The sequence below is a fragment of the Erythrolamprus reginae genome, unplaced genomic scaffold (assembly GCF_031021105.1).
Source record: "Erythrolamprus reginae isolate rEryReg1 unplaced genomic scaffold, rEryReg1.hap1 H_12, whole genome shotgun sequence".
Classification (NCBI taxonomy): Eukaryota; Metazoa; Chordata; class Lepidosauria; order Squamata; family Dipsadidae; genus Erythrolamprus; species Erythrolamprus reginae.
The window spans coordinates 466048-487376 of NW_027248465.1; the positions used below are offsets into that span (position 1 = coordinate 466048).

The window sequence follows — 21329 nt, forward strand, 5'->3', positions numbered from 1 at the left end:
TCTCCCTCTTGATTGGGTGATTTTTTGAGTTTTTTAAAAATAATAAGAAGAATAATTTAATATTTATTTAATATCACGTTTGTTTATTTTTCTCAAAAGAGATGCTTTATTTGGGACAAACTCTTAAGTTTGCATCCTCCCACTTTTGCTGCTATGTGAAGGGAATGATTTTTCTAAAATTGCATGCTGATTGATTTGACTGACTGACTGACTGACTTTTTATGGTTTGGGTTTTTTTATTTTTATGTATTTATTTATTATTTAGATTTGTATGCCACCCTTCTCCACAGACTCGATTATAAATTATAATAAGATTACAATTTAAATTAACTGGATTTGGGACGTTATATATTGTTTCATTATGTGTTGTAAGCCACCCTGAGTCTTCGGGGAGGGGTGGCATAAAAGTCCAATTAATAAATAAGAAATAAATAATATGATGCCCAACTCCTGAAGGACTCTGGGCGTAAATGCATATGCCATCTAAACATGAAGGTGGCATCCTTTTTTCCTTCAGAAATTATACTTTCACTCCGATAGCAATATGTATAGAAGCTATCGACTGTTAAAAACTAATTTAATTCATCAGTGGAAGCCTATGTTGACTTAATGGAAATATTCATTATTCTAATTAAGGTTAAGTTCTTAGATAGATGGGCATTGCTTTCGATTCCTCCTTAGATAAATGAACATTTTAAAAAGTTTCTTCAATTGGAAGTCTTCTGGATTTGGGGAAGTCTTCTGGAGTCTGCAGAGAGGGGCGGCATACAAATTTAATAAATAATAATAATAAATATTAATAATAATAATCAAATCCCTTCCTTCCCATTCAAATAAATTATATGAAAGTTATATGAATGTGTTGCTGTCGTATGTTTTATTGTGGAGGTAATATTAAATCTATATGCCCTTTCTTTGTACAGTAGATCAGTGATTTTCAACCTTTTTTGAGCCGCGGCACATTTTTTACATTCATGAAACCCTAGGGCACATTGAGTGGGAGGAGGGTGGGGGCTAAAAAAAGTTTGGACAAAAAAATTATCTCTCTCTCTTCCTCCCTTTCACTCTATTTTTCTCCCTCTTTCTCTCTCTTCCTTCCTCCCCCTCTCTGTCCATCCCTCTTTCTTTCTCTCTTCCTTCCTCTCTTTTTTGCTCTCTTTCTATCTCTCCCTCCTTCCCTGCCTCTCTTTCTCTCTCTCTTGCTTTCTTTCTCTCTCTCTCTTGCTTTCTTTCTCTCTTGCTTTCTTTCTCTCTTTCTCTCTCTTGCTTTCTCTCTCTCTCTTGCTTTCTTTCTCTGTTTCTCTCTTGCTTGCTTTCTCTCTCTCTCTCTTTCTCTTGCTTTCTTTCTCTCTCTTGCTTTCTCTCTCTCTGTGTCTTGCTTTCTTTCTCTCTCTCTTGCTGAGCTTCGCGGCACACCTGACCATGTCTCGCGGCACACTAGTGTGCCACGGCACACTGGTTGAAAAACACTGCAGTAGATTTCTTTTTAGGTAAATGGTGTTAAGTTTCTTCAACTGGACAATTTAGAGAGTTCTTAAATTTAAAAAAACTCTGGATGATGCTAAAATATGTTCCTTCCATTCAGATTAAAATTGCTATGGAATTATTGTTGCCTTATGTTACATTATAGAGGTAATGTTAATTTTATATGTCCTTTCTTTGAAATCATTTTAATGAATGACACTATGTTATTGGTTATGCAGATGAATCATGGCTATTTATCATTCCCACAAACATGATGATGCTAAATAACTACAAAGAAAAAAAATCCACATCTTTCTGGAGGCTATTTTTTATTTGAAGGATAGTTGAATAATTTTCAAAATTGTGGAGAAAGTTAAAATACTGTACTTGCATATCTAAGTGAATGAACAAAAGCTTTCTAGAACTTTGTTTTTAACTTCAGCTGAGTGGTGCAAATTAATCATAGCCCCCTTTTCAAATTCATCTGGCTTTTTAATTTTAGCTTGGAACAGTTCAGTTTTTTGAAATGGATTTTAGTTATAGGGTATGATATAATAATCATCAGTGGCTAGTATTGAGACAGTGTCAGAAATTTAGATTCTGCTTCTATGAGACACTCGTATAGTAGTGTTGACAAACCATAGATGGCCAGCTAAATCTACCACTCTAATTTAATTTATAAACATACTCTGAACTTCCTAAACACAAATCTAATAAATACATGAAAAAATATACTAATTGTATTGAATTGAAAAATCTGGCCAACTAAATCAAAATTTCAACAAATCTTGTCTAGTTGAACAGTGGAGTAGGGCGTACTTGTATTTAGCACTTAGAAACACTTGGTCTGTGAAGGATCTCATGTGTAGACTAGCTGAAAAAAAAATCCTAGAAGGCAATGGCAATACCATTTCCATATTGTAGCCAGGGGTGGGCTACTGCCCGGACTGGGAGGGAGGGAGATGCAGTGGGGTAGCAAAAATGGAGCTCCATCCCAGAGCATCCAATTTGCACTGAAAGATGATGAAAGAAAATGCAGGGCGTCCTGCATAAACAACGCCCACAGTGTGGTAGTAAAAAGTTTGATAGCCCTTCACTGATTGTAGCCCTCCACCCCCGCAAAAAACCCCACTTTATGAATCTACCTATGTTGTCATCAGGAATAAAATTCAACTCAAGGATTTGATTACCGGTACATTATTGCCTTCCCGTTCTTTGAAGATTTTTCTGAATTCTGATTATTTTATTTATTTATTTATTTATTTTATTTTATTTATCATACAAATATGGTATTGTATTGTAGTATGTTTAACATAATATAAGTATAAAGTAGAGATAGAAAAGATAAAGAGACATTAGGACAGGAACGGTAGGCACTTATGCACTCTTAGAAAAGGGGAGAAGTCTATTGTAGATAATGTAAGGTTGAAGATTTTGGGATTGGGGGAAGAAATAACAGAGTCCGGTAGTGAATTCCAGGCCACTCTATTGCTGAAATTGTATTTTCTGCAGTCTAGTTTGGAGCGATTTACATTTAGTTTGTATCTATTGCATGCTCCTGCGTTGTTGTTGTTAAAGGTGAAGTAGTTGCCAACGGAGTACATTGTGATGTATGATTTTATGAGCAACAGTTAAATCAGTTCGGAGGCGGCATATTCCTTTCAAATGATGATACCAAAAATGGACTGTATATTCACTAATTAACTCTATGCATACATTTACTTCCTCTGGCTCTGATTTGGCAATTGAAGTCAATAAAGAGAATGTTTAGCATTATATTTGATAAGTTGACTGCAACATTTATATAAAGAATTTGGTTTTGCATGGGTTTTATTGTATCTTGTGAGATTATGAGCATCTCTATTGGGTTGGCAGTATTACAGGATCGATATGACATTAATAATCCTGTGGAATAGACAGTCACCTTGTACAAATATGATAGGTCCCACAAAATAATTTATATATGAAAATATTTTTGTACTGCTTTAAAATGAGCACATTATGTCCCATTTATATGCCAGTGTCAAATGAGATAACAATGAGTTTCCTCCCATTTATCTTAATATATCAACTGTGCGTTGGTGCTTTTTGAAAGAGAAAGAGATAGAAACATAGAAACATAGAAGTCTGACGGCAGAAAAAGACCTCATGGTCCATCTAGTCTGCCCTTATACTATTTTCTGTATTTTATCTTAGGATGGATATATGTTTATCCCAGGCATGTTTAAATTCAGTTACTGTGGATTTATCTACCACGTCTGCTGGAAGTTTGTTCCAAGGATCTACTACTCTTTCAGTAAAATGAGATGAATTGAGGAATCTGCCACATATAATATAGATCCTGGACCAGGGAAGAGGAGGGAAAGATAAGGGAAGTGAGCTACTGCTTTATAGATTAGCTTCTTTGTCCTTCGTATGCACAGGAATCTGTTCCCCAAATATTGCTTCTTTTGTTTTTCATAGCAATACCAGTAATGCAATTATATTTCTTGAGCATCATACAATTCTCAATAATAAATTCTTTGAATTTAGTTAACCTGGTTTTCTGGTATCTTCAGTATTGAAGATGTTGATAATATCTTGTCTTCATTCTCACAGTGGATCTACTTCCTATCTATTGTCTTTCTACCCAGACATGAATGGAAGAAAGCTCCATTTTTCAGATGAGAGACCTGCCTCTGAGCACACTTATTTTGGAATGGACCTACACCTGCTTTTAACATTGTTGTTGTCCTCTACCAACAATTTGTAATACATTAAGGCCAATGTTGCAAATACAGAACTAAAGAATTCACATGCCTTCTGTGGAACTAGAGGGTTATTAGAACTAGAAGGAAGTTTAAGCAGATTCTGTGACATTCGTACTCTAAGAGCAAACAGAATATATTGTAATTTCTAGGGTTCCTAATACTAAAAAGCCCAGGAAGTTTATGGAACTCCCTCAATGTGCTAAAGTTTCTTAGCTCACAGCATTTCAAGGAATTGGATTTAAAAATTGGTTCTGTGACTTTTCTCTGAAAGTGTGATCTGTATGACGGTAAGACATAGAATGGAGTTCCATATAATACACATGTCTTAAAGAACCCACAGTTATTCATTTTTGGACTTCTAGACCATTCAGAAGCCGTGATTCTCAGCCATTTTATGATGGCGTAGAAATCAAGCAAGAGCCAAGGATAAATGCACGTAAGAGAGGGGGAGGATAGGAGAAATGTGGAAGATTTTTTTGAGAAATAACTCTTGAAACAATATCCTGTAAAATCTTAACAGGAAAACTGATAAACAAAATAATGTGTTTATGGAAAAAAACCTCCTTATGTTTGGTTCCAAAAAATAGTGCTTTCTATGATAGGAACATGAGAACTGTGGGAGAACTCATTTTTCTTCACTGTTAATATCTTTTTCACTGCTGTGATTAGTTGATGAAATAACATCGATGAGCTATAAGTTGGCATGGAAGGTGCTGTAATACTTGTAGTTTGGAGTTGAAACTCTCATTGTTAAAGGAGACAATCACACCTTGACTTTTAGATATGCTCACAAATACATGCATAGCATTTTTGGTTAATCGTTACAATATTGCTAATGTTTTTTTCTGTTCCAGCAATGGAAAATCCTGAAGTGCTTGTAGGCAGCTGCAGTACTCAGGATGATGAACATTTATACAGTGTAAAACATCATCAATGTGCCAGCTTCTGGAAGATCAGTTAAGAAGAAAACTTAATTTTTTCTTTATGAATCCCTGTGAAAAATTCTGGGCCGAGGAAGGAAACCGTGGAAGCTGGGCATACAAATTGTGAAAATAGCTATGGTCACTATCCAGGTGAGATACACAGCTGCAGTACAATTATTACTTACACATTTTTAGCTACTGCTATATAAATTCAAGAAATTATAACCAGTTGAGTGACAACCTCTGATTTACTGCTTCTTTAGAGACTTGTGTTTTTAGAACCATCTGTACGGTTGGTATTTGAAACTTTCAGACCTTAATACAGGCAGTCCTCGACTTATAACCATTTGTTTAGTAACTGTCTAAAGTTACAAGGGCTTGGTCATATGATTAGAATTTGGGCGCTTGACAGCCAGCATATACTAATGATGGTTGCAGCATCCTAGAAACATGTGACCTGCATTTGCAATCTTCCCAGTTGGCTTCCAACAAGCAAAGTCAATAGGGAAAGCTGGATTTATTTAGCAACCACATAATTCAATCAATTACTGCAGTGATTCATTTAAAAACCATGCGCCCCCCCCCCCCACATATTTAAAAATAAAATCAGGTACAACTCATGTAATAATTGCCTTGCTTAGCAATAGAAATGTTGGTCATAATTGTGATTGTAAATCAAGGACCATCTGTAAGTATTGAAATGACCTGTGTTCTTACACACTGAATATTTTGGAAGAAAATATTTTTGTCAAGTATTTAGTATTGACAAATTTAATAATATTATATGTATCTTCATCATATGTTCTTCATCTGTGTTGCAAAAGAACTTTCATAAGTGTCAGCTAACATAGCTATCTCGTTTAGGAATTATAGAACTTTTAGTCCAAATATTTGATGGATGCTGGATTGGGGTAATGAACAGAATAGGCTATTAGTCAAGTGGAGACAATGAACAATATCAAGATTATAGTTGCAGTTTCATTTCATTATTATATATGTCACTCTTCAGCCTTCTACTAATTAAATGCTCATTGTTCACCAACTATAAGGAAATCTGTGTGTTCAGAATATAGTATGAAAATGTCCAATATGAACTATACTAATATTATATTATGTTTTTATTAGCAAAACAGATCCAAGATCAAAAAGAATAAAATAGTCATTATATTGAACTGGGCTAAATTATAAGTGTAACATAGTTACATAAATATAGGAGGAGTCTTTGACCACTGAATGAAAATAAAAGTTGTAAATCGGAGGGATGGTACCCAGCTGTTTTTTCCTATATGTTCAATTCCTGATTTATTTACCTTTCATACTCTCAGGGTAAAATGAAACTACCAAGAGAATGAGTAGGGAATGGTGGTAGAACTACTGTATTTTCCGGAATATACAGATAAGAGGCACCCTTTTCCTCCCTAAAAGAGGCTGAACATTTGGGTGTGACTTATACTTTGAATGTTACTTTTTCAAAGTTTTTTCCCCAGCCCTAGCAAGGTGCTGACAATCTTCTCTGCTTCCTATGCCCTCCGAAGAAGTTTTTTTCCAGCCCTAAGTCTTTGCAGGCTTGCTTTCATTCCTACCCCCTCTGAAAAAGGCTTTTTCAGCCCTAACCAGAGGATAAAATAATGTGTTCGAGCTGAACTGACTAAGAACACTAACCAGATGAATACCTGATAGGTAGATTCCCCCCCTCTATTTTACTCCCCTGAAACTAAGGTGCGTCTTATACTCCAGTGTGTCTTATACTCTGAAAGATACGGTAGCTACGAATGCTCCATCAATTAAAAAAATTAATGTACTTGTGGTCAGAATGGACTTTTTGAGTATTTTAGCTGAAGAATTCCCTTTCTATTGATATTTTCAGCTTGTAGTTTTTGGTTTAAGCAATCAAATGGTGGTTACATTTAAAGAAGAAAACACGGTATCCTTTAAGCATCTATTCCTGAAAGGCTATATGGACAGCATGGATGACACCTATGCAGTGTACACGCAAACAGAGGTCTATGACCAGATCTCTTTCGCAATAAACCAGGTAATATTTATCTATCTATCCATCCATCCATCCATCCATCCATCCATCCATCCATCCATCCATCCATCCATCTATCTATCTATCGGCTGTATATTCCAGCATAAGTCTGGAATGACTCAAGCAATTTTAAACAAACTTGCTACACATATGATTTACCCTCTGGAAACAAATACTGTGGGAGTAAGACACCCTAGTACCCCTTAGTGTGTGTGTGTGTTCCAGCATAACTCTGAAACATCTGGGCCATTAATGAGAGCGAGTGCAGCGTCCTAGAGTGGGCATTGTCTATGATTCACTTCTGTCACAGCTTCCTCTAGAAAGCCAGCCATGACATTTGCCCTCCACTGGGCCAATGGGAAAGCACTTGATATTCCCTTCTCTTGACAGAAGGTGGGCCAAAGTGCCATGATTGTAGAAAGGGTGGGAAAGAGGAGTGCGTTGGAGGGGGGAGGGACAGGGCAGGGGTGATGGGCATGGGGGTAGGGGGAAGAAAGGCCCCTCTCAATGACTCCCTGTTAGAGGCAGACGACACCCCCTGGTGGATTTTGGGCAAAGTGCCAAGATTGTAGAAAGAGCGGAAAGAAGATCACATGGGAAGGGGAGGGCAGGGGTGATAGGCATGGGAGTAGGGGGCAAAAGACCCTTCTCTTTTTTTTTTTTCAAATATTTTTTTTTTATTAATTTTCTTTAAAAAGACAGACAGACTTACAAACATTTAACATAAAATGTAGGGATGTATCATCCCTGCTTTTCTCAAAAGTATAAATGCAGATACAGAAAAAGGAATACATGATTAAATACATAATTCAATGCTACTAATACAAAAAATGTCTAATGAAAAAAAATGTCTAATGAAAAAAAAAATTTATTTTAAAAATTTATATCATAAAAAAAAAAATTCTAACTAGTTTCAAGTCAAACAATCTTAAAAATTCTATTCTATATATATAGACTAAATCTATTGTTAATCTCAATAAAAAAAGAGAATGTTTTGAACAAAAATATCTATACTTATTATTGATCTTCTATTTTTATTTTTTTCTTCTTATCTATCCATTCATAAACGTTGTTCCATGTTTCATAGAATTTAGTTTCTTCTTGGTCGTTCAAGCGTCTTGTCATCATGTCCATTTCCGCGCAGTCTAATATTTTTGCAATAACTCCCTCCTCTTTGGGGATATCTTCCCCTTTCCAATTCTGCGCGTAAACAATTCTTGCCGCTGTAAAAATGTGTATAATTAAATACAAAATTTCTTTTTTATAGTTTTGGTTAGTAATTCCTAATAAACAAAACTCCGGGGTGAAATCTATTCTCTGCTTCGTAATCTCTTTTGTCATTTTCTCTATCATTTTCCAGTATATTTTGGCTTTATTACATGTCCACCATTGGTGGTAGTAGGATCCTATTTCTTTCTTACATTTCCAACATAAAGGTGATGTTTTTGGGAACATTTTTGCTATTCTACTTGGTGGGAGATGCCATCTATAAAACATTTTAATTTGGTTCTCTTTCAAAGAAACTGACTTTGTCATCCTCCAATTACACATCCAAACTTTCTCCCATGTATCTAAATCTATTTCTTTACCTATATTTCTGCACCACTGTATCATACTATCTTTTAATGTTAACTCAATGTTCTTGTGGGTAATCAGATATTTATATATTTTCCCAATTACCTTGTTTTGATTTTTAGTAATTAAATCGCTTAACAAGTTTTTGCTTTTATTAAATATGTAAAGTGTACTATCTTTCTGATATCTAGATCTAATCTGTGCATAATGCCACCAGTCAATTTGTATCCCTTCATCTTGTAATTTCATTCTAGTTTTTAATTTCATTTGATTGTCTAACAAGTCTTTATATCTTATTTTTCTTGTATCTTTAATACCCTGTGGTGTATTATTGCATCCAGTGGGGTAACCCAATCTGGGATTGTTAAAAAGTGGTTTTTCTTTATGTCTTTCCATACATCAAATAAATATTTTCTCAATGTGTGTCTTTTAAAATAAGAATGGTTTTTATCTTTATCATACCAAACAAATGCATGCCAGCCAAGCATAAGATCATGTCCTTCTAATTTTAATGTTCTCGTATCCTCTAAAGTTATCCAATTTTTGATCCATGTTAGGGCGGCTGCCTGGTAATATAGTTTCCAGTTGGGGAGGGCAAAACCCCCCTCTCTTTTATATCTTCTAACATATTTATCTTAATTCTTGCCTTTTTCCCTTGCCATAAAAATTTTTTAACCACATTTGTTAAGGTTTTGAAAAAATTTGCCCCTGGATTTATTGGGATCACTTGAAATAAAAATAATACCTTAGGTAAAATATTCATCTTAATTGTGGCAATTCTTCCCAGAAAAGATACTTTTAAATTATTCCATATTTCCAAATCCTTTTTAATTTCATTAATTAATTTTATGTAATTATCATTCTTTAATGTTATTGTTTTGGCTGTTAGCCATATTCCTAGATACTTTACTTTTTTAGCTATTTGTATTCCAGTAATACATTCTAAATTGCTTTCTTGTAATTTGTTCATGTTTTTAGTTATAAATTTTGTTTTATTTTTGTTTATTTTCAGACCTGCTACCTTACCATATTGTTCTATTGTCTGGATTAATCTCGGTGCTGTAACTATCGGATCTTCCATTATGAAGGTCAGATCATCTGCAAAAGCCTGGACTTTATATGTCTCTTTTCCAACTGTTAAACCTTTTATCTTTGAGTCTGCTCTTATTTTTATTAATAGTGTTTCTAAAGTCATGATAAAGAGAAGAGGTGAAATAGGACATCCTTGGCGAACTCCTTTATTTATTTTAAACACTTCCAGCTGCTCATTGTTTAATATAATTTTTGTTGTTTGTTCAGAATATATAGCATCTATTAAATTAACAAATTTGGGGCCAAATCTCATTCTATTTAATTGCATCTTTATAAATGTCCAATTCACGTTGTCAAAAGCTTTTTGGGCATCTAGAAACATTAAAGATAATGTTTTGTCTGAATATTGCTCATAATACTCTAATACATTAATAATTGTTCTAAGGTTGTTTTTAATTTGTCTGCCTGGGAGAAAACCATTTTGATCTGGATGGATTTTACTATTTATTACGGTTTTCAACCTTTCTGCATATATTGCTATAAATATTTTATAATCTACATTCAGTAAAGATATTGGTCTATAATTTTTAATTTTTTCTTTTGCTGTGTCTGGTTTATGAATTAAAGTTATCAATGATTCCAACCAAGATTTAGGAATTTTACCATCTACTCTACATTCATTAAAAATTTGCAACATATTATTTCTTAATATTTCATTTTCTATTTTATACCACTCTGCTGGAATTGCATCTGGCCCTGTGGCTTTGTTGTTTTTCTGCTTCTTAATAATTGTAAGGAGTTCTTCCATTGTTATAGGACTGTCCATCTTCTCTTGTTGCTCTTCTGTTATTTGTGGTAACTCTGAATTTTCTAAATATTTAAATACTACGTCTTCTTCAATATTGTCATCTTTGTACAATTCTTTAAAGAATTTTTGAACTATGTTTGCTTTTCCCTCTGAGTCATATTTTATTGTTCCATCTTTGTCTTCTAAATGTCTAATTAATTTAGATTGTCTCTGTTTTCTCAATTTATATGCTAACCATCTACCTGGTTTGTTAGCATGTTCAAAGTATTGTTGCTTAGCTCTTTTTATTTTTTCCAATATCTGATTTTGGTCTTGCAGTCTAATTTTATGTTTAATTAAATTTATTTTTTTCCCCAAATCTTTATTTTTCATATTTTGTTGTGATAAAAATTCTAATTGTTTTAATTCATCTATTAATTGTTCATATTTTCTTTTCTTTTCTTTGTTATATTTTGCTGTGTATGATATTGTTAATCCTCTTATGTATGCTTTAGTTGCATCCCATAAGTTTTGTGGAGTGGTGTCTGTATTTTTATTAATTTCAAAAAATATTTTTAATTCCTTTTCAATCCATTCTTTATATTCTTTCTCTTTTAAAATGTTTCTATTCATTTGCCAATTGTAGTGTTTTTTGATATTTCTCATATAAACTATGACTGGGTTGTGATCCGCCCAAGTGTTGACATCTATTTCCACCTCTTGTATATATTCTGCTGTTATTTTGGGTGCCCACACCATATCTATTCTAGTCCAAATTTTGTGGGGGTTAGAGTAAAAAGTATATTGCCTTCTATGTGGATGTCTCTACCTCCATATCATTCAATAATAATTCTGCTTTCATTTTTTGAAAAGTGGAGGGTAGTAAATTCTTTTTTTTCTTTTTACTACTTTTCTTCTCTCCCGAATGGTCTAATTGCCTATTTGTTATAGCATTAAAATCTCCAATAATTAACATATTTTCCAAATTTAACTCTATAATTTTTTGATGTAACTTTTCATAAAACATAATTTGATCATCATTTGGGGCATATATAGAAACAATAACTAGGGGTTTAGGTTCAATATCAACCTGGACAATCAAAATTCTACCTTCATTATCACTAAATAATTGTTTGGAATTTATAGAACTCTCAACATACATTGCCACTCCTCTTTTCCTTTGGTCTGCTAATGCAGCATACATATTTCCAATTTTTTTGTTTAACAATAAATTCCGATTACTTTTTTTTATATGTACTTCTTGAAGAATCACAATTTGAGCCTTTTGGTTCTTGATTTTGGAAAACATTTGTTTTCTTTTCTTTGGTTCATTAAGTCCATTGATATTTACAGAGAAGATTTTTAGATCTCTCGATGCAGTCATTTATTGTATTTCTTGGTTTCCCGCTGAGGTTGCTTTCTTCTAGCCCCTTGGTCCTGCTCCTCCACTTGTGTGAGTGCCCCCATAGCTTCCGCCTGCATTGCTTCCAATTCTTTTGTTAGTTGTTCCATTTCGCTTATTCCACTATTTTCATAAAAGTCTCTTGCTTGGTCCAAGTTCTCCAACTTATATCTTGTTGATTTCCATGTCAATGATAGTCCTTGTGGGATAAGCCAGCGAAACGTTATATTTTCTTTAATCAGAAGTTTGGTCAAGAAATGATAGTCTCTTCTAGTCTCTCGAACACTGAACCTAAACTAAGCTTGAAAAAGCCAAGTCATTATATGTAAACAGAAATGAATGGAAGGAAAATCACATTGGTTTCCTATACCATAGAGCTTGCATTGGCTCTAATGAGGCAAGAGATGCAGACCTTTTAATTCCATAGTAACCTCATGAGATAAAGGTAACACAGGCAATTGGCCCATAAAAATGAGGTTTTCTATGACTGAATCCATTTCACCGAGTTTTATTTGAAGCTTAGTCTTTGTAATTCTATTCATGAGATCAATAAATCTGAAAAGCAGTATGTTCCATCACAGACATTCTCTTGCGTCTCCAATTAGTTCAGTTTTAATTATCAGGCAGCTCCATTAACTGGTTGTACCTTGTCGCTTAGTTCTTACAGCTGCGTGCTAATTTGGTTGGAAATCACGCCTACGAAAAGAAAGGATCTGGCAATATGTCAGTACTTCTACAAGAGAGGAATTATCAGCCCTGGAAATGACACTTTCGATATTGACCCAGAAATTGAAACTGGTGATATACTGAACTACTCAAATCAGATAGATTGTTTCTGTGTGTGAGAGAGAAGAATGAGAGTGGGGTGGGCAGAGGTCAGAAAGAAAGACAACTTGAGCAAAGTCATAGTGTTTAAAAGCAAACACATAGTAATTTCCAGTATCATTACAATATAATGGGTAGACACTTCAGATGTTTTATTTGTACGGGAAGAAATTCAACTACTGCAGATAGTCCTCACTTAGCAATTGCTTCATTCAGTAACAGTTCAGAGTTACGACAACAGTGAAAAGGTATATTTAAGACCAATCCCTGAACTTGCAGCTATTGCAACATCCATTGTCACCTTCTCAGCTTGTTTCCAACAAGCAGAATCATTGTGGAAAATGGCAGGAAGTCACAAAAGTCACACGCCATTTTGCTTAACAACCTGTCATGGGATGTTTCACTTTATGACTATATCACTTAGTAACTGTGATTAGTAAGTGAGGACTACTTGTACATTAGAGTCTTGTTTAAGTCATGAAACCTGCAGTAGTGGTGCTTCATTTAATTCCTTGCCCCATTTCACTCAAATGATGTCAGCTTCAGTCAGACCTAGTATATTCCATATAGATGTACATTGTTTATATCTATGGAGATTCTCAGTCATCCAGGTTATGGTTGTCCTGAAGGTGCTTTTTCAAGAAGTAACTGGACTTTCTGGTTTTTCTTTGAAGATGTTTTGCTTCTCATCCAATAAGCTTCTTCAACTCTGAGCTGAAGAAGCTTCATGGATGAGAAACAGAACATCTTGAAAGAAAAACCAGAAAGTCCAGGTGCCTCTTGAAAAAGCACCTTTAGGGTGTACGTGGTTTAGTTTCCAAGTGGCCTGATACCCTGCTGATAAAAATGGCTGACTCATAGCCCAGTGTGTTGACTTTATTGTATCTGAAGCAGGTTCTTCATACTGGTAATTATTGAACAGGGTTAAGGGTGCATCTACTTGCAAGATACTGTAGTATAATCAAAATTGAAGCAATTGATGTCCCTCATCCACAAAAGTGTCTTGCCAACTCAACATTGCAAACATCACCAACACTAATTGGTGATTCAGGTTCAGGGTGAACTTTACTATTAGGAAAAGTGAGGCAGTGCCCTCAGACTGTAGACATGTGATAGAAAGCATTAGTAACCTGTTGGATGACATAAATGTTTGCTGTGTGGATTATTTTGCGCTCTTACTTTTGCCCTGAAGTATTGAAGAAAATGTCACCTTACAATGCACTTACAAATCCAGTTAGTTTACCTGCCTGAGCCATTCATGTTTATGTGCTTTAGGCAAATACCGAAATATATTGGCTGACTCTACTGGCCTCTGAAACTTTGTGAATAAATTTGAGTGGACAGTCTTAACTGTTCAACATGAATATTGATTACTGAACATATAGAATTATTGGTAGTGTCTGTTATGAGAATTCAGAAGCATTGTGACTTATTTTTGGAGTTTGGAAATAGTGACATAAATAATAATCTCTTAGCGAACTAATGTAGTAAACATATGTGCACAACATTTCCAAACAATACCAAAAGCTGAATTCTGTAAGGATATCTTAGCTTAAACCTCTTGGGTATGAAAGATATTAAAGGACTGTTGAAAGATTGAGGGTCTTTTCTTGATATATGTATGCAATTACATGAACCAATGTGTAACATATACAAATAATTACAGTACAAGAACTTTCTGAATTACTGTTTCTTCATTTTATTCAGATGGAAGTAATTCATAACTGCATTGAAACATCATTCTACAGTCATAAGTAGAAGGGCCTGTAACCATAGAAATTAGGGTATTAGGGTACTGATCTGTGGATCAAGTATAAAATTTCCTTTTTGGGTTTATTTTTAACAAGCAGATATTTTCAGGGATTCTTTATCAAATAAGAAGTTCAGTAAATATATGCATTAAATTAATGAAAAAACATAGCTGCTTTTTTCTTGCAAGTATGAAGAAAGATTTTACATCTCGTATTATTTAGATAAGACTACTAGTGACCAGATTGGATTTAATTTCCTTATTACTGATTTTCTGTCTTCCTCATCTTATTAAATATTGAGTATTTTCTATATGCCGTAAAGCATCTGTCTTCAAACAGAGTGTCTTTATGTGGAGCCAATACTACCTCTGGAAAATGGGACACTGAGGAAGACTCCTTTCAATTTCACTTTGGACTTCCAGAGGTGAGGAGAAATAAAAGTTGCTGGCATTCTTGAATATTTTTGGTAATGGTGAAATAAAGCTCCGGTCTCTGTTCTAGACTTGTAACTCTGACACTCACGTTCAAACTGAAGGCCATTAATCTCCAGACCGTTCGACAACATGAACTCCCAGACTGCTATGATTTCACACTAACAGTAAGTACGGAGGTGGAGTCCTTGGAACTTTCTGAGCTTGGTTGTTTATGTACAGATAAACTAGGAAGCAAGTAAAAAAAATTGAACTGATGAAGACTTGTAATTAGTCATTTTCTGAAGGGCAGGTTTGGGATGGGAGAAATGGGCCTAGATTGTGTCAGCTTCTTCTTAAAGTGGACTATTGCAGTATATACATTAGCAACTTAGAAGTAGAGAATAAAGTGAAATGATAACGCTGAAGCTAATCAAGAGGCAGGCACCAATAATTTATTGCTACCAGAGATTTGCCTGCCCACAGCTGCAAATACCCATTTGGTAAATCAGCTATTCTGTGTGTGTGTGTGTGTGTGTGTGTGTGTCCTACAATTCACATTAATTCTCGCGGTAACTCACCTACTCTTCTTTTAGTTAAGTTCAAAACATAATTCTGTATAGTATTAGCTTTTTGACAATAATATTAACAATAATATTAATACTTTTATTATGCGTGTAACTATATTGTAATTGTACATTTTAAAATTTGTTTCTATTTATTTTTGGTTGACTGTGGCTGGTGGTCAACTTGAATACTCCTCAGATGGAAAAGTGCAATAAAACCCAAATAGTGATAAGAATAGAAATATTTCTGAAACAATATTAAAAAGATGAAGACATTGGGTCATGTTCTCTTGTTAAGTTTTGTTCGAGGATTATTCAGATATAGTCTTCCTTTATTCTATTTCTCCACCTTATTTTTAAACTGCTTAGATTTGGGGGAGAATGGTACACTGACAGAACTAAACTAACTCCAAGCATTTTCTGTTTTCTACAAAATATGCTTTTTATATGCCATCACTGCTTCAAAGTTATACTTCAAGCTAACTATAAGACTTTATGGCTTTTTTGAGAAGAATAGTAGATAGATAAATAGATGGATGGATGGAAGGTAGGTAGATAGATAGATATAGATTTTGATTTTATTACCAAGCATTAGGTATAAACTATTCAGATTCTATCTGAACTAACGAGTGTTTAGAAATAAGAATAATAGCATCTTTTCTATCTCCACAATATCTACAGATACTCTTTGATAACAAAGCTCATAGTGGAAGAATTAAAATAAGCCTAGACAATGATATTGCCATCAAGGAATGTAAAGACTGGCATGTTTCTGGATCAAGTAAGCTTAAAAAACATACTTTTGTTATTACTTATTTAGTGCTTATTAGGTTTTATTGAAGGCCTAGTGATGCATGATGTTAAATATAGTATTTGCTATGATCTGTAGTAACTATATTTTTAAAAGTATGTTTGTCAACTGAGCACGCAATTTGAATATGTGTGTTACATCATTTCACCTATAGTCCTTAAAAAAGTCTCTTTCTATATGGTTAATATTTAGATTACTGGCAAAATTCAAAATTTTTCCCTACCAGTTTGGTGGGTGAGGTTTGGTGGGCGTGGCAAGGAAGGATACTGCAAAATCTTCATTCCCACCCCACTCTGGGGCCAGCCAGAGATGGTATTTGCCGGTTCTCCTTATTAGTCAAAATTTCCACTACTGGTTCTCCAGAATCTGTCAGAACCTGCTGAATTTCACTTCTGATTTACAGTATATTAGAAGGGAATTCCCCACAATGGGAAATTTGCCCCAAGTGCAAATAACTATATAACTTGAGGGAGGAGGGGTCCTCTTTAGACTACCAAAAGTGTGAAGCATTCATTCTTTTTGATGGCTTTGAATCCTTTAATTATCCACCTCTCCCTGTATTGAAAAATTAAGTAAGATGGAGGCCTCTTCTCCATTATTAGCACTCTCTCAAGGCAATTTCACGAAGAAAATTTCCCCTCAGAAACAAATGAGTATGTGTTCTATGAGTGTATCAGGTTGACTATTATGCATAGACAGGTAAATCAATCTTTTTTTCCCAGTACAGAAGAATACCCATTATATGATGATCTTTGATGGTTTTGTCATACTGACATGTCTTGCATCACTGATTCTCTGCACACGATCTGTAATTAAAGGAATTTATCTACAAAGGGTAAGCTTATGTTTGTCAGTATCTCTTAATAAATTTAATTGCAGGTTTTAAATAGCAATTTCTCTTTTCTTGCCCTCTCACGTATCCTAGGAATTTGTGACTTTTTCCAACATCACTATAAGAAAGAAGTATCTTTCTCTGATCTAGTGGAATTTGTCAATGGATGGTATATCATGATCATCGTTAGTGACCTTCTTACCATAGTTGGTTCTACATTAAAGATGGAGATACAAGCTAAGGTAAGTGACTTGAATGCTGATTAGATGGCCTGTGTTCCAGTTTTGGAAGTCCCAATTGAAATCTTATTGACCAACCTGAATTTTGTTATTTTTATAGTTCACTTGAGTCTTCAACTGGGGAAAATGGTCACATTGAGAAAACTGCTGCTCCAGAGAAGGCATTTTTCTAGCTGTATATTTTACCTATCCATGGTAATATCATTAGAAATTAGAAATGAGCAGTATCTGTGCATATCATCAAAAGTCTATTAATTTGCTGTGCAATGCATTTGTGCTCTTTGTCCACCAGGAAACAGCCCTGACATTTTTAGCCCATTTCTTTTTAATGGAATAAGGTTTACTCACCTCCCAACAACGGTCTCCTAATCTACGTAGCAGAACTTTATGTCTCCCATCTCAGTGTCAAAAGAAAAGAAAATATGGTATCCCCAAGAGTTAAAATGAATATAAAAGGTCCTTTTTTTATGGGCACCCCCCTAAAATTCCGTTAGTGTAATTTATTGAACATCATCTTAATCTTCATATAGAGTCTGACAAGCTATGACGTCTGCAGTATCCTGTTAGGAACTTCCACCATGCTTGTGTGGCTTGGAGTGATCCGCTACCTCAGCTTCTTTAAGAAATATAATGTAAGGATCTTCTGGAACACTCATGCTCTTGGTATTCTTTTCTGTTATTAACTGGCAATGCTGAATGTCTTTGGAAAGTCTAATGAGCATCTCTGGGTTTTTCTGGGGCCTTGTTTTTCAGCTGCTTATTTTAACTCTCCGTGCAGCATTGCCCGATGTCATTCGATTTTGCTCCTGTGCTATGATCTATCTGGGTTATTGTTTCTGTGGCTGGATTGTGCTGGGCCCATATCATGCTAAGGTACTGTGAGTTGGATGTTTGTCATCTAGTTTTGTATCTGAAGGGTCTTGCGCAAATGTTAACAAAATGAGCACGCTGCCAAGATATCTGAAAGGCCAGTTTATCACTTTAGTTATGTAACTATACATGATCACCAGAATATGGAGTTGTCACGTATAGGTATATATTCTGCATTATCTGAGGCACTGATGCACATTAATAAAATATTGTAATATCCAGAGATTTTCATGGGCTGGTATTGAGTAAAACATGTAACATTTATTTGCAGTTTACTGTATTTGACCAGTATTTTTTAAACAACTTGAGCAAAAAATGGAAATAATTTTCTTTTCTTTTGTCTGTTTGTTCCTGAATATTTGTTCTCTTCTAGTTCCATACCTTGAATATGGTTTCTGAATGTCTTTTCTCTTTGATAAATGGAGATGACATGTTTGCTACTTTTGCAAAAATGCAACAGAAAAGATACCTGGTGTGGCTGTTCAGCCGGATCTACCTCTACTCCTTCATTAGCCTCTTTATCTACATGGTCCTGAGTCTCTTCATTGCCTTAATTACAGACACGTATGAAACAGTGAAGGTACATAAACAACACTATAGGATGTTACGTTTAATTTTTGAAATGTGAATTTCCAAAAGTTCTGAAATAGTTTTCTGAATATCAAATGATTTTGTTCATTTCATTAGTCTCTTGTGCAAACAGAGATATTCTACACCTTTGCAAGAATTCAGCATAACATCATGACATCGTCATACAAATGACACAGAGCTCTGATAAGTTCATATTTACTGCAAGTAAGCAAAAAAGGGCCATTTGCATGATGACATCATGATGCAGTGTCATCATTTATTCAGTCTATGTCAAACTCACAGAGTCATGTTACCGTCATATAATGTATTGCGATGTTTCCCCCCTTTGCGGAACTGGGGTGGGCTTGGCCTGCGCATAATGTATCCAAATCACAGGCCATCTGTTCGATTTATTCCATAGCTGAGTGATAAGTTTTTTGTATTTAATTTTTTTTTGTTAGCATGGTTTATCTGGTTCTAAAGAACTGAGCAAGTTCTTTAGAACAACCAAGACTGAAGTTTAAGGCTATAATCTATTGCTTAATTTTCCAACTCTAATCTGAACTACTATGCTTAATTTCCCTTGGGCAAGAGGACATGTACTATGATAACAGTTGTTTTTCCCTTCCCATTGCCTATAATATGAGGGAATCTCTTCAGAAGATAGTTTGGGTGCTCCAACTTCCTAATGTCCTCTGTAGGCCCTAAAGACAAAAAAAATATGAAAAGCCCTCAAGCACTCTTCTTGCAATACTGACATGAGAAGAACCTAGGAGCAAGACAATATTTTAAGTTAATGTTATGTTTATATTGAATTACAAGGATATTTAATTCAACACAATTCCTATGATTTTTGTTGGTTTTGATGCAAAGTTGTGTCTAATTTATCGTGACCCCATGGACAATATTCCTTCAGGCCTTCCTGTCCTCTACCATCCCCTGAAGTCCATTAAATCTCACGCTGTCTGCTTCAGTGACTCCATCCAGCCACCTCATTCTCTATCATCCCCTTATTCCTTTGCCCTCAATCTCTCCCAGCATTAGGTTCTTCTCCAGTGAGTCCTTCCTTCTCATTAGGTGGCTAAAGTATTTGAGTTTTATCTGCAGCATCTGGCCTTTTAAAGGGCAGTCAGGGTTGATATCTAGGACTGACCGATTTAATCCCCTTTCAGTCCAAGGGACTCGCAGAAGTCTTCTCCAGCACCATATTTCAAAGGCCTTGCTCCCTCTCTATTATTTTATTACTGCCTTAACAGCCGTCCGCATCTTCAGGTAGCTAACGTACGATTTGACAAAGCAGATTTGGCTCTGGTTAGCTTTCATATCGCAAGTTGAAAAAAATCTAGTGCTGTGGGAGGTTGAAAACCCATCCTGGAAGATGGCAGAACCACATCACTTTCTTACCATTCCTGGGCAATAAAACTGAATGGATGTATCCATGTAAATCACAAGGGTCCAGAGAAGATGGCTTTGCTCTTTGATTTCAGAATTTTCCTCTTGTCTCATATGAAAAAGTATAATTTGGCAGCATCATTTGGAAGACATCTGAATATTTCCTCCAAGGCTACTAGAGTCTGCCTGGAATCCTGAGGCTCAAAGTTGTGTTCCCCTGTCATTTCTACCAGGGTTTCAAGACCAATAAAATGCAGATTACAAGTCCACCCTAATCTCCCAATCTCATGTGGAAACTTGGGGGAAGGTGGATGAGAAATAGGGTTCAAGAACCTCACTTTTCTACTCATTTAATGGCTTCTAACTCACCAAGAGAAACCTGACCTTTCCTATTTTTCCTCACCCCTCTTTAAAAATTGTGTTTTTCATAGCCATATAATATCCACTGGAGTTGTACTACATAACAACTTTTTTTTTTTTAGCATTACCAGCGTGAAGGCTTTCCAGAGACAGAACTTCATTCATTCATAGCCCAGTGCAAAGACCTGCCAAACTCTGGAAGATACAGATTAGAAGAGGAGAGTCCTATAAATATTTTCTGTTGTTGTAAAAGGTTGGTGACTAAAGGCCTGGGTGACAGATGCATCATCTGACAGTTTTGTTTCTTCAATATTTAATTAAGTTGACTGCTGTGAGAATAGAAAGCAGGTTAACAGAACATCAGTCTTGAATCTAGTGAAACTGTAGGCACTTTCTCATAAGCCTAGTGACCCTACACTGTTTTGAAAGCTGCTCTGGATTCCCATGATCCCCCAATGTCATAGATAGATAGATAGATAGATAGATAGATAGATAGATAGATAGATAGATACCAATTTTTCAGAATTGCAAATGGTTAAAAGTGAAAGCAATTACTGATTTATTTTAAACTTTCTGAGGTTTGAGGAATAAAGATACCAGTGAACCTTTAAAATAATGGTGCATAAAATAACTTTGGTGTCAGTTATACTTTTGTAAAGTGAGCAATTGTGATTATCCCCACTAATTCTTTGGGGTTTTTTTTTTTATTTTTTGTTGGGTTTTTTTTTTATCTTTTTT

At 35.0% G+C, this 21329-nt stretch overlaps 1 pseudogene; it reads left to right on the forward strand.

The window, feature by feature from the left end:
- The first annotated feature begins 4901 nt into the window (after positions 1-4901).
- LOC139155350 (mucolipin-3-like) lies at positions 4902-20884 on the forward strand (annotated as a pseudogene).
- Positions 20885-21329: the final 445 nt, after the last annotated feature.